Below are 14,639 nucleotides of genomic sequence, written 5' to 3'. Positions count from 1 at the left end.
TATAGTTTTCTGAGTGGTTTGGAGCACTTCAAAGAAAAGCACCTGTCTCCAGGTTCCTGCCATCTTTTATTTCCACAGTGTTTCTGGGCTCCAGGAGATATTTGGACCATATGTTCAACCTCTGGGACCTTCTTCAGAGTGCCAGCTCCAAGAGAAGCACAGAGGGTGGCTATTGTGGTGGTGGTGGGGAAGCTTTCTTTGTAGTACCCCTCCCCATCTGTGGAACAACCTCCCCACTGCAGGCAGGCTGGTGCCATATTTGTCATCATTGTGGCACAAGGTTAAGATGGTGCTTTACGTTAAGGCTTTTAAAGGCTTACTTGAACACCTAAGGGCTTGAGAGGATTACCCATCCTAGGTGTTTTACAGAGTCATCTTTTGTTATTGTTTGTTTTTGGTATTTAAAGCTATTTATTTTTTCCTGATCTTATGGTTTTTTATTGCATTTGTTCTTTGTTTTACAGATTGTTGTAAACCACCCAGCTTTGGCTGTGTGGTGGTATAGAAATGAAATCAATAATAAAAAAATAACATTATTAAGAAGTGAAGTTGTTTGGTAGCTGTAGGCTAGTCCTTCATTCTGAAACATTTTTGACCACTGTGGGGAAAGGAACAAAGGGATGGATCCCATTGCTGGTGGCGGTAATGTGGAGACTTGGGGATGATAGTGGGGCAACTGGGAGAGAGCTGGGAGTGGGGTTCGAGCTGATGCATGAGAGGAAGGCGACCAGGGCAGAACTGGGTGCAGCCAAACAGAGGTTGGAGGCTGAGCTGGGGTAGAGAGGACATTAGGGAGCTCTGTAGGGTGATGTAATTGGGTAGGAGAAAAAGTGAGGAGGGGGCTGCCTGTGTGTGTGTTTTGGGTTTGGTTTGTGTGTGTGGGAGACAGCCAGACAGACAAAGAGTTAGAGAGTGTTCCTGAAAGAAAGAGAGAACATTGTTGGTTCACACAAGTAGGTTGGTGTTTAGATGCACTTTACCTCTGCATTTCATTTAATCAATTGGGCAGTTTAATTATTTTTTTAAGAACCACCGTTTAGAATTCTGTGAAATGGGTGACTTATACCCCCATGTGAATGATGTCCATGATATTTTTTCCTCAAAAGTCTAAATATATGCAGGAGCCCCCAAAAGTTAAGAGTTATGAAAACAAACAAGAGAGCTTTAGCTATTGGGAAGTATAAAAATATCTGTAAAAATAGCTATATTGTTTGTTGCAAACCATCCCAAGACACCAGTAGAGGGGCGGTCTATAATAAATAAATAATGTAATAAGCAAATGAATAAATTAATATCTGGCCTCTTAAACCAGCATGAAACTTGCTACTGACTTGGTTAGATGAATTTTGAAACTGATTTAGTTAAATTTCTGGAAAGATTATGCCTAAGCCATACTACAGGTTCTATGGGTGTTCCTTGATCTTGTTCTATCACATTAATGCAAGCTCAGAGCTATTCTTCCAGCATCTGCAATAAACACAGGAAAAATGATCAGCTCATTATCTGGGTGCAAAGTGGGCACTACTGGGAAAGTATCATCTTTCTTACTCTGCATGTTGTTTCATGTTCTTTGTGTTCTAATAATTGATCTGGAATAAATGATCGAATTATGAAAAATAGCCTGGATGCTTGTGGAAACTTACCACAGTTGCCTGTGCCAGGTCTGCATCCATGTTCTAATGAGTATCACCTAGTTTTATGGTGAACCTAGCTAACATAGACTCTGCTTATGTGCATATACTGTAACCTGTACATATTGCAAACTGGCACTGAAATTGTAGCACAGACCCGTCTTTTAACTTCTCCTTGGCCACATTTATAGCCTACAATAAAGTGTCTGAGGCATGTGCATGATAATCATTAGCACTGCCACCCTTTGCTCAGGTGACTGAGATGTCACCTAAGCAAAGGATAGGCTGGACGTGCACATGGTGGGCATGTCGTGAGTGGAGCCGGCTGGTGCCAGAGGTCAGACTAGATGGCTTGGGAGGCCCCTTCTGACTCGTTCTGTTTCCATGCACAGAGTTTCCCCCAGAGCTATTTTTAAAAAGCAGTCTAATTCATGTTATTCTAAAGCCGGCCACAGTGGGTGTAGTCATACTTTATCCAAGGAAAGCGGGTATAGAATAGCAGTGTGAACACTGAAATGCTTTGGAACAAGACTTGTGTGCCTGCTTTTTCTGATGGGAACATTGCTGCCCAGAGAGATTGCCATGTGCCTCTGAACTTAGTACTCTGCCTCTCACCTGTAGCCTGGTTGTGGAAGATGAGACTGGTGGCCCTATCACAGGAGTGTGGGTTCTTGCTCTGGGCTCTCTGACATGGGCACAGTCAGTCCTGGCTCCAGCTTTTGAGAGCCCTTGGACAAGGCCCTCGCAAGGGCAGACTCCCCCCTTCTCATCACCATCGCCACTCGCTACTAGTGCAGCCACTCCAGTGCCCCATCGTTGCCGTCACTTGGTTGATGTACTGGCAGAGACGGAGTAAGTGCACTGGCTGTGGCGGCTGGTGGCTCCCACCGCTGCTCCTCGCCATCTCTGCTGTCTGGGCTAGAGCAAGAAGCAAGTGAACGAGCAGGTTGCCATTGTGAGGAGGAGGAGCACGTCCTGGGGATCTTGTCAGCGGGCACGTGATGGACTACAAAGCCTTCAGCAAGCATCCAGCCCTTGACTCCAGCTGTGTGCACAGCTGAGGGCACGTACCTGCAGTCCTGATGAAAGCACCCTGCTGCATGGCACCCATCACTCATCCGTTCTCCCCTGGTTCAGGGCTAGAATTAGGGGCAGGCAGCCAAAGCAGTCATTTGGGGCAGGAGGGACAAGGTAGGAAGCCCCTCAAAGTATACCTACTCAGCTTCAACAGCTGAAACATATAGCCAACCTCATGCTCATCTTCACTTGTAAAAGCATAGCGACCTACATTTGTGTGTATGTAGTTAATTTTGTAGGAAAATATACATCATTGTCCAACAATCAATGCGCATGTGAGTCACCATGATCAAATACATGCATGTATGTTGATTATCCCACATGACAGTGGTAAACTATTTATTTATTTTCCTTCCAAGGAACTCAAAGCAGTTTACATCATTCTCCTCCAGCTCTCAATAACAACCCTGTGACGTAGGCTGAGCTGAAAGTCTGTGACTGGCCGAAAGTCATCCAGTTGGCTGCACAGCTGAGCGGGTACTAGAACCCAGATCTCCTCCAGCACTCTTAACCACTACACCACACTGGCTCACAAATTGTGAATCAAAGTTGTGCAATGAGATAGAAATGTGAATAGAAATGCAACATAAATGTAATCTTTCTTTAGCTCCTTCTGAAGGGAGATGGGATATAACTTTTGTATGGGCAGAGAGATTCTAGGCAGTATCTCAAGGTCCATGGGTTCATCGTGATTAACATTTATTTATTCATTCATACATACATGTATTATTTATAGGCTGTCTATAATTGCAGAGGCCTTCCTAGGCAGCTAGGAACATCAGATTCCCAGCTCTGATGTTAATCACTGGGGATCTGGTCTTGGATCCTCCTCTGCCCACAGAAACCAACATAAAAAGAACTAGGCTTTTTTGAGGTTGCAAAAGCGACCCCAAAGAAGGGGTTGGGGGGTGTTCTTAAGGGATGGGGAGGGAAGGAAAGGGGAATAGGCTGGTGTTGCCATGGTATCCTGCCAGTGCCCCAGCCTCCTTTCCTTCCCCTCCAGAGTTGGGCAGTGAGCTGAAACTGAAGGGAGTCTGCCAGCAGGCCAGGAGTGCTGCGGCCCACTGCCACCTGTGCTCCTCGGAACAAGCACTTCACACTGTATCCAGCGGTCGTATATAGCCATTGTGACTAGCAGCCATTGATAACAGACCGAGAGGATGACATTGCATAGTGGACCATGAACACTTCCATCAAAGAAACCATGCTGAGAATAATGGGGACAAAATCTGTGTTGAGTAATACAGATTCTGTACCAAAAGGGGGCGTAGCGTTAGATTCTTGCCAAAAACAGGGCTGTCTAGAAAATCTAGGTCTGAAGAATACCTTTGGTTTCATAAAATGTCATGCGACTGATAACACAATGGATAAGAATCTAATTTAATCCCAACTTTTACCTCAAATGTACCACACAACTGGAAATTTTCTGCATAGGTGGGAGAACAACAAGAATTTATCCCATATATAGTCTTAGGAACCCTTTATAAACCACAGATTTCTTTATTGCTTCAGCTGTGAGACAGTATAGAAATGAAATAAATAATAACAAATGGAACTTTCTATTGTGTTTGTTCATTCTGTTGATCACATATATCAAAATCTGTACCTTAAAGGGCCTGAACTAACAGAATTCAACCATAGAGGAAGAAGCTATCTGTGGCTATGCGCTACCTCCATTACCAGAGGGAGCATGCCTGCGTGCAGCAGTTGCTATGGAGCTGGGACAGGCCGAGGTCTTGCGCCCATCCTGCTTGAGGGATCTTGTGTACAGCTGGTTTGTCTTGCGCCCATCCTGCTTGAGGGATCTTGTGTACAGCTGGTTTGTCTTCCTGTGAATGGAATGCTGAACTGGATGGGCCATTGGTCTAATCCAGCACAACTTTTCTTATGATCTTATGCTCACTTATATGATCTTATGCTCACTTTATACTTTAGAAAGCCTAGAGTCATATAAACCCAAGATATAACAAGCCCTGCAGGCAATTCATTAACAGTGCAATCTTAAGCATATTTACTCAGAAGTAATCCTACTGTGATTAACACCACAGCCTAATTGTCAATTTTAACTGTAATCATTGCAAATAACAATATCCAATTTGTTACTGCCTCCTATTTGCCTTAGCATCTTGCAAAATGGCATTCTTTTGTTTTATTCCTGTGGTCAGTGTTAGAGTTACAACATGCCCACATGCTATGTGCATTCAGGAAATATGGCTTGTAAAATTGTTACGGATTTTATTTTTATATTATACTATGTTTTTATGTGAAGCTGTCCTTTGTTTTGAATTTTTAATAAATCGCCCTGATTGAACTCAGAAAGATGCTATTAAAATACAGTCAACTGCTTTACTGAAAAGTGAGTCCCATTAATTTCAATACAGTATTTCCAAACTGGTTGATTTTGTTTTTTAGATGCTTCAACATTTTTCTTAGGAAACTGCATGCTTATTTTGTTTGCCCTTTCTTTTGCATTTGCAAGGGACAAAAAGGCATCTGGTCCAAAACTGTTTGTGCAAAGTTGTCAAACTGACATAGTGGAAATATTTGATGCAGTTATTTAGGAATAAGCACCATTATTTACTTCAACCTTTATATCTCAGGGTCGATGGGCAACAAACAACATTAAAACTGTATTTTGTGGGATTCATTTTCCAGTTACCAGGCACAGGACTGTGCTGCGTGTTTAGAATTGCAGTATTGAAGCCACAAGCAAAATCAGTGCCAGCATTGTACTGTGTAAATTCCAAACTCAATCTAATCAGAAAGACAAAGAAAAGAATCTGTTTTTTCACTGAAGAAAGATGGGGGTGGGGAGTGGAGGTAAATTCCTTACTTATTTTAGAGTTGAATTTATTTTGTTAATTACATTCAAGCTTGTCAGTTGAGGGCAAATTCCTCTAGTGGAGACTTGATTGCAAATCGCATAATCTGGTCTTGCCTAATGTTAGTCTCAACATAATCAAGGTAGACTTTAAAATCGCATTCCTTTTGTTATAGGCAGTGGCCATTCTCTCCACCCTTCCAGAGATGGAGCGCTTGAATGAAAAGAGAAAGAGGACAGTAGAGCAACCGAAAGCATACGGTTGCAAATCCAAACGCAGCCTTTCCAGGAAACAAGTCCCACTGGATTGCGAGAGAACAGCTATAATTTCGTTGCACGCTTACTACGAAGTAAGTCTCACCGAATTTAGCAGGACTTACTTCAAAGCAATCATGCACAGAGTAGGACTGTAACGGTGTTGTGAAAGCGTTTACAAACTAGATCGGTAAAGAATGGGAATAAAATCTAGACAGGCAAAGGATGGGAATCATTGGAAGGTTTGCTCTTTCAATTGGAATGGGAACGAATCCTGTAAAGTGAAGGATGATGCCCGTATCTTTTAGCGGAAACCTGTTTTTGTTGATAGCGTTTAAAGTTATCTTTCCTTCTATTTCCACTCGTAATGTGGTTTTATTCCCCCTTTTTGTCTTTTTTTCAATTAAAAAAAATCTCTACAATGAAGTTTCCTATTGGATAGCACGAGCTCCCTGATTGATGCCTGCCTCCCATTGGAGCCGTGCAGAAGCTGACATCACTTAGGGAAAGAGGGGTTGGGCTGGAACATACAGTTTGTCACCACCCAGCCTGCTTTGCCTTTGGCTGGGTGCAACTTCCATTTTAGGTGTTGGAGCTGAGCGAGGGGGGGGGGAAGCGAGAGAAAGGTCCCGCAGGAAAAGGAGGTGGGGAAAGGATTGGTACCTCGCCGCCTTGCTTTTCTTCGTCTTTTCTTCGTCTGTGTGTGTCTGTTTTAATGCCTTTCTTGACAGTGATTTCGCTTTTAGATGCATTTCGGAAACTGCATGCTTATTTTGTTCTCTTCTTGCATTTGCAGAGGGACAAAAAGCCGTCTGGTCCAAAGCAGTCTGTGCGAAGTTGTCAACCTGAATGATTAAAGGAATTGCGAGAGGAGCGGTTGGGTCGGCGACAAAAGCCTGCCTGGAGAAAAAACGTTGCCTTTTTTCCTTTCTCCTTTACTCTCCCTCTCTTGTTTTAAACCTTCAAGGGAAGAAGTAAAACTTGCTTAGTTAGCACTCACGGAAGGGCTGCGCGATTGTAGGAGGAGGAAGAGAACAAAAAGGACAAAGGTAAGGCGAGATGATAATGAATACATCTCTCTCTCAACTTTTTTGAATTGTATGGAAGGTCATCTCTTTTGGAGGGCTCTACTCTTACTGCTCTTGGTGACCCCTCCCCCTTCATTCCTTGTGGAAACTGAAGGGGAAGAATGTGAAGGAGTTGCTCGGAAAGTGGGCTCGTTTCTCTGTTGTAAAAAGGACTTTTAAAAAATCCGGAAAAAGAGAAAAGATTTGATTTGACTGTGCAGTCGTATTGCCCCGGAGCTCCCTTGTCAAGCTTGCATTAAAGGGCTGGGTGGATCCCATTTTGCTTTTTCCCCAGGTGCGTTTGGGTGGGGGCTGCCTCCTTGTTCCTGAGCTGCTGCTTCGAACTAGACTCCATAGGGAGCCGGTCAGAACTTTCCTTTTTGGGTGGAAGAACGTAACATTCCTCTTGCAGAAGTGGTGGGATGGGCCTTATGCCATCAGACGTCGAGGGGTAACGGGGGTGGGGGGGCTGCAGGACTCCTAATGCTTCTCTTGTTGGCTTAAAGCAGCCTCCTCCCAGCCTGGTGCCCTCCAGATGTATTGGGGCTATAACTCCCGTCATCCCCAAGCATCACAGGAATGATGGGAGTCAAAGCATTGAAATGTATTCTTTTAAATGCTTAAGAGAGCTGGTGGGCTAGTCTGCTTTACTTGAGAATTTTCAAGCTTCCCCCACCCGCCCCAATCTCACGGGTATTGTCTTGTTTTTGCGTGTTGAGCTTCATGGGTTGGGGAGTTTGCTAAAAAGCAGGAATGCGCTTGAAACTAACTGAAGAGGCTGGCAGTGGGTGTATTCAGTTTTCAGTCTAGCGTTCCTTTCAGATGTTGAAGTGCTGATGGCATCAGAGATCTTGGTTAGCTGTGCTCTTGAAGTTTAACTGCATTTGCCCCCATCCATCCCTTGTGCTATTTCTCATCTTTCTTCCCTCTTCGCATTTTTGAATTTTAGTCTTTAAGTTGTCTTGAGCTGAGATCTTTTTTTCCCTTAATACCGTTGAGCATTAAATATACCTTCACTTCTGAGTACGTCCTTCTCATTTGGTAGTGGTTTTGGTTTCTCATTATTAAAACAGGAGTTCCACTTCTTGCTGTAGTAGGAGAAGCAGGTTTCTTCTGGAGCAGGCAAACTGGTGCTTTTCAGATGTTTTTGACTACAGCTCCCATAATCCCTTACATTGGGCAAGCTGGCTAAGGTTAATGGAATTTGGAGTCTAATGAATCTGGAGACACCTACCTACGTGTTAGATTCTGGATCTTGTAAGAGGATGTGGCTACTGGGTGAAGATGCAGGCATTCAAAAACACTTTTACAGCCCCTGGATCCAGCATATTGTGCTGAATGGACAGAATAGCAAAGGAGAGATTTAAAATGCAGCTGTTGGAGGAGGAGGTGGTTGAATTCTTGTACTGTCTGTTCTGCTGTTCCTGCCCTGGTCCCCTGAGGTAGATAATTCTGTGGAATTATAGGAGTAACCTTGCTTAGCCACCAAGCCCCTAAGAAAGAGCTTGGTCTTGGTGGAGGCAGAACACAAAGACACTTCAAAAAGGAGCAGGGGAGGGGCTTTCTATCTTTGGGTCTAACAACGACAGAGTGTGGTTTGTGGTTTGTCAGTCGCCATAGAACACCACAGTTTCCCTAAAATGCTGGGAATCTTGGGTTTCTGCCACTTAGAACAAATGCCTGCAGAAAAACAATCTCCATCCCCTAACACAAAGAAAAAACATGAGATTGGCAGTATGATATGCACACACGCACATACATTCTCCTCTGCATCCCCCGAGACCGATAGATAAACCTTAATTTTTAGAGAGCAAGCAGCTTAGGACTTCTAGTCTATATTGCCAGCTTCTCATTACCTCTCTTTGTTGTATAGTTATGATACTTAACCTATGTGTCTTCCCTGGAGGGATGAAAAGAGCCTCTGATCCTTTCAGTTCAAAACATAAAGTTTTGGAAAGGAGAAACACTTGGACTATAGGCTGAAGGGGTTTCTCCTAGCAAGGGAGACAAATTCTAAAGCAATCTGACTCTCCCGCTTCTGTGGCTGGATTTTGTACAAGAACAGAACAGCTTAGGAGCAGCTGGTTGGCATGGATTGCTGTCTAAACAGAACAAATGCACTAAAATGATTGAGAACTCAGTGACTTCTTTTCTGCACCTTGAAGGGCTGCCTTGAAAAGCATTTGTGGCCAGCCTTGTGATGCTGAGAGCTTAATATTAAGAAAAGTAACAATTAAGCAGATATAAATACTTTATATGTATGGTTGCATTCTGAGGAAGCAAAGTTCAGTGCTTTGAGTACCTGAGTCGTAACTTGCTTGCTCTTTGGGTGGAGCAGGGCACTAGAATGAGTGCAAGCTGTGGAGACTTTCCTTTACTTCCATTTTAAAGAGAACCATGATTTCTCAAAGACTCACAGTAAGTCTCTGGTAGAGAGCCCTGTCTACTTGTTATAGCTGCAGTTCAGTTTCAGAGATGCTCTTAATAAGCTTAACTTCCCATGCCTTGGAACTCTTAGAGCTGGTATGCTGTAGTGTACAGAGCATTGGACTTGAATAATAGTGAGGTCAGATTTCAAATCCCCACTTAGCCAAGAAGCTTTCAGTTCATAGATGCCTACTCTCACTTCGAGAAGAATATTGTCACTTAGCCAAATCCATTTTCAAGTATTATAGGCTGCAATCCTGTACACGCTCACCTGGGAATAAGCCCCATTGAAAACAATGGGATTCAGAATAAATCTGTATATGATCAAATTGTAAAGCCTGGAAAAATGGTCATATGAGGTTGTTGGGAGAATAAAATGGAATAAATCTATGTATGCTATCCTCAACCCCTCAGAGAAAGGGTGGGAAACATGATGGACATGGTTGCCTCATTAAAGAACAATTGCAAAAACAAAAGCATCTTAAAGGATCATAAAACCAGTGTAACTTTGCCTGTTGCTGCACACTCTTACATGACATGTGGGTATGTGTGCTTGTGTGTGTGAGTGAGTGTCAGTCACTAGGCCACTATAGAAATTTGGAATGAAGAGGGGACTGGCTTCTGTGTTAAGCTAGCAAGGATGAACATTTGAGGCAGGGCAGTGTGATGCAAGGCAGAATAAATGTGTCTTGACAGTTCTGTGGTGAAGGGAGGAGGGGGCTGAACTGGAACAGGCAATAGTGGTGGAACTTGCCATACTACTCGGCTCCTGCCCTCACATTGGCTCTAGACAGGGACCTTCCCTTTTGCTGCTTGTAAGTAGTGCTCCCAACTTTTTATTTTTAGAAGTAGCAAACCTGGCTGGGATGGCTTCTCAGTTGCAGCTTTGCATTTTCTGAACCCTTGAAGTGGATTTAAGAAAGGAAGTGGAAAGCTCAGAGATCCTTAGCTGCTGACTCTTGGAATTGTTTGTTTTGTGGCTGATCATATAATAGAAAAATTTCAACCATGCAGACATTGCCTGGTTTAGATGGTTTTCCTGCTCTGAAATTCTGGAATGGAAATTGGGATGAGCTAAAGAGTTTTCTGCTTATTTTTCTACTCTTTTCTTTTCCTTGAAATTGGTCTGGAAACCAAAGTGTTTGTAACTCCTGTGGGAAGCAAGTGGCTGAAAATCATGCAGCTTTTAAGATGTCTGTGTTTTGACCCTATGATAGAAGGTCTCAAACTCATTCCTTAAACTTCAGTGAGTTGTATTTTAAGCACAAAAGCAGAATACTTTTTTAAATCTTACCAGTTAAAACATTTAGTTTCCCACATTAATTCTCACATGAATTAGATGGTTTATCAAAACAGACTGGTATTTGACAGCTGGAAGGTCACATAGGTTTAATGAGTTACAGTGATGCTGCTGCTAGCAGGAGCAGTTGGTAGACAGGGTGGCTTGGACTGGCAGATAGGGAAAACTTAGAGAATGTGAATTATTCTTATCATAGCATTTTGCAAATGAAGCAGTGACCTCTGCAGAGTGGGTTGGATCCAGACTTGGGTCTTGCTTAGAGTGAAGCTATGGAAGTCAGTGGCTTTTAAGTTAGCCATGGTATGACTTGTCCATCAATTTCAATGGGTCTGCTTGAAGTATGATACTCATTTCATCTATGTTTGGACCTTACTGGTTGAAATCCCACTTGCTAAATCTAGCTTGGATGGAAGAGGAGGCTAATACCTACTTAGAACTGTTTAATTCTTGGGTATTCTACCTAATGGATCATAGTGGTTAATGAATTTTCTGTTATAGGAAATGAATTGTCTTCATCTTCTAAATGACAATTCAGTCCTGCCTCAATATCACTGTCTTAAGACTGGAAACCTAGAGCAGTGTCATTGAGGTCACCTATGAAAAGGGACGTTGACATTATCACTGATGACTTATCCATCTTACAGACATGCATCCATTTTACAGACATGGTGATGTAGGACAGTTCATTGACTAATCAAGGGACTTGTGAGCTGTTGGCAGAACAGCTCTGAGAACAGGACAGGAAATCGTGGGATCAGGGGAGTGGGGATAGACCTACTGGCTGCTGTTACCTGAGTCATCAAAGTTTTGGTTGCAGCTTCCTAAGGAAGTACAAACCATGGTGGCTTTTCCCACCAGCAGAGTTTCCTATTTTGTGGCCTGTGTGTAACCACAAGAACTGCAGAAAAGGAAAATGTGGAAAGCAGCGATCAAAAAGAAGTGGGGGGGGGGCATCTTCGAAACGACAGAAGAGAGAAAATGTTTGCATCCATCCCTTATTAGTCTTACAAAGCCTATGAGGAAGAACATTGGAGAGGTACCATCCCTCTTTCTCCATCAAAATGTAGCTTGTAAGCTCCTTGGGGCACATTCCCCCTCAGCCTTGTGTGACATTTGGCTGCTTCCTTGTGTGAAAAATAAGGATGGCTATTTGCTGTACTGATGCCTGCCATAAAATCCATAGGAAAATGTCTGTTATGGTTCAAATCAGTGGTTATGAGTCTTTTACACCGTTGTTTTGCCTGTTTAGATTGTGGCATCTTGGCAGGTGGCATAAGAGTGGGCAGCATGGCTAGTCTTTATGATGAACTGCTTCTCCCACTGTAGCCATTTTGTGGTGATGCTTGGCACAGTTGCTCTGATTGCCAAATCTGCCCACAGGCTGGCACATGTTGCATATCTGTTATGGGACACTTGCTCAAATTTATCAGTAGCTGCTTGTAGAATAGTCTTGGACTTCAGGCACGATGGGAGTGGGGAAAGTAGTGGAAATCTTGATGTACCGAACATGGTATTCCTAGCATGAACTGTCTTTTGCCTTTGCTTCTCTAGTCACTGGAAGGATAGGAAGGGAAGAGCTGGAACCGTGAAGCTTGCAGTGGCAGGAACCAGTGTTAGGTGAAATACTGTTGCAAGCTGTTGAATACAGTGGCATCAGGATAGGTGAGACTTGAATGAAGTGGGAGGGGTGAAAGAACAACTGTTGTGATCCTTACGCTGCAGTTCAGTGGGACTGACTTGCTGTCTGGGGTACATGTGCCCCTTGAATCACAGTTGAGCCTAAAAGCCTGCAGTGACTCCTGAGCATCATGAGATGGGATAGAATACCCACAGCTATCACCTGCAGGTTCTCCCGAGCTCAGCTCACTGGCCCTTGCCCAGTAGTGGAATGCAGAAGGAGTCCTGCCTGCCTTTTGCTTCCTTGAACAGCAGACTCTATCAAATGTATGTGTAATGTGAGGAAAGTGGATAGACAGGCATTTTTTGTCCACCCCTGTAATGATAGAACCCAGGGTTATCCCTTGAAGGTGACCAAGGGGACACTCAGAGCAGGTCAAAGGAAGTACTTCATGCAACATGTAGTTTAACTGTGGAATTTGCTACCGCAAGATGTGGTGATGTCCAACTGATTGGACACCTTTTAAAGGGTGTTGGACAAATTCATCCAGTATAAGGTTATCCATAGCTACTAGTCCTGATGGTTTATATGCTACCTTCAGTATCGGAGGCAGTGTGTCGCTGTACATCATTTGCTGGGGCACGTGGGTGCGATGCTGCTGTTGCACTCACGTCCTGCTTGTGGCTTTTTTGGGGGCAGCTGACTGGCCACTGAGTGCTGAACAAGATGGACCCTTGGGCTGGTAGCCAGTGTCGTCTTTATGTTGTTCTTGGTTCTCATTCTACACTTCCCACACCCCCATATTGTCCCACCTGCCAGGTTGCAATGAAGGAATAACCATCAGGCAAAATAAAGACATGACTAAGTTAGGTAAATCAAACAATGAGTCCAGGAACAAGTAATGCTGCTAGCTGTTAAAGATTTATTTATTTAGGATATTTCTAGGCCGTCTATCACTTTCGTCTCTGAATGGCTTACAATAAAAGATTACCCCAAATGAAGGTGAAAATTGCACATATTCTTGACCAAACTGGATGGTATGTTAAACATTTTGTTTTTGGGCTTCACGCAGAGTGAAGGGCAAATGTCTGGGGTAAAACTGTAATAAAGGAGAACCTGGGTCTCACGATCTGCTAGTCCCTACTGAAGTTGGGCAATGTTGGAACAAGGCCTTTACAGCCTTACATGATAGATGTAGTGTCTGTTCCATGTGAGATTCGCCTTGGCTCATCTGCAATTTTCATGGAATTCTTAGCCATTCTGAGACTGTTGCAGTCTCTGCATTCTATGCCTCTGGTGGCACAGAATCATAGAATGATAGAATTGGAAGGGGCCCAGGGGGTGGGGGTGTCAGGTCTAACCCCCTGCTCAGTGTAGGACTTCAGGTTAAACCATCTCTCTCAGATGGCTGTCCAGCTAAGTGGCAATAGTGGGGAAGGCCTAGGAAGAACAAACAGTGGTACCGCTTGTTAAACCCAACTTCTGCTCAGGCCCTAAACCAAAGCTGTATTTAGATGTTGTTAAAACTTGTAAAACTCTCCACAAGAGCTGGGGCCATGCTGAATCGGCTTGCCCCCCCAGCCCCGTTGCATCACAATGTAGCAATGCCCTAAAGCATCCCCATGTACGGGGTTCTGAATTGCATGGAAACTTCCACTTATACAGATGTATGTGCAGAGGCTTCCCTGCTGTACTTGGTTGCACTGTACAGGTAGACTCCTTTGGGCAGAGCTGTGTTGTGATGTAACACTGGAGCTACTTGGTGTGGCCTTGTCCCACCCACATGGTGAGGTCAGGCAGTGATAAGAATGCATGAACAGGCCTCTAGCTTCAGGGAAGATGCATGCAAAGAAAAGATAGTGACATAGAAGTAGACCTGCTCAAACAGACTTTGTCAGACCTTTTTATTTAAACGTCATTTTAATTGTTAATATTATTGATTTTATATCTTCGGCCAGGACGTCTCCAATTATATTGTTTTATATTGTTTAATTGTGTATTTATTTATTGTTTATTGTTGTGAGCCGCCCCGAGGCTTCGGCAAATGGGGTGGCATAGAAGCTTGCTAAATAAATAAATAAATAATGGGATGAAGAACTGTGGGTAATATTTTTTGCTATTAGGCTTGCCATCTCCTTGCTGTTTTCCTAGCAGTAGCCTTGGCTGCCTTTGTGGCTAAATCAGAGCGAGCCCTGTGACAACGCCCTTGTGCAGTTCTTGAGCTTGCAGCCACTGCCAGCACCCGCAGTCTTCAGACGAAGCCACATGTTGAGTGAGGCTCGCCAGACCATTTTGCTTAATATGGCTGCTGCATTCTCTTGATGTGAAGAAATGCTGGAACACTCTTGCAGCCATAGCCTATAGAATATGCCCGTATTTATCCCATCTTAAATGCTATGTGTGATTGGTTGAAGTCTAGACTGGCTGCCTTCCAAGCCTGTTT

The 14,639-nt window shown here is 43.7% G+C and overlaps 1 protein-coding gene across 5 annotated transcripts in view; it reads left to right on the top strand.

Annotated features, from left to right (window-relative positions):
• The first annotated feature begins 6,336 nt into the window (after positions 1-6,336).
• CTNND1 (catenin delta 1) overlaps positions 6,337-14,639 on the top strand; it is a 64,613-nt gene continuing 56,310 nt past the window's right edge. For 3 of the 5 annotated variants that reach the window (XM_044420799.1, XM_044420797.1, XM_044420796.1), the window contains exon 1: positions 6,492-6,833. The gene's annotated coding sequence lies outside the window, so the exon portion shown is untranslated. The other 2 variants (XM_044420795.1, XM_044420794.1) reach the window with 2 other exon arrangements.

This window comes from Varanus komodoensis, unplaced genomic scaffold, assembly GCF_004798865.1.
Source record: "Varanus komodoensis strain SLA01 unplaced genomic scaffold, ASM479886v1 scaffold110, whole genome shotgun sequence".
Lineage (NCBI taxonomy): Eukaryota > Metazoa > Chordata > Lepidosauria > Squamata > Varanidae > Varanus > Varanus komodoensis.
The sequence above is the reverse complement of the archived record's forward strand: the minus strand, read 5'-3'. Positions and strand labels throughout refer to the sequence as shown.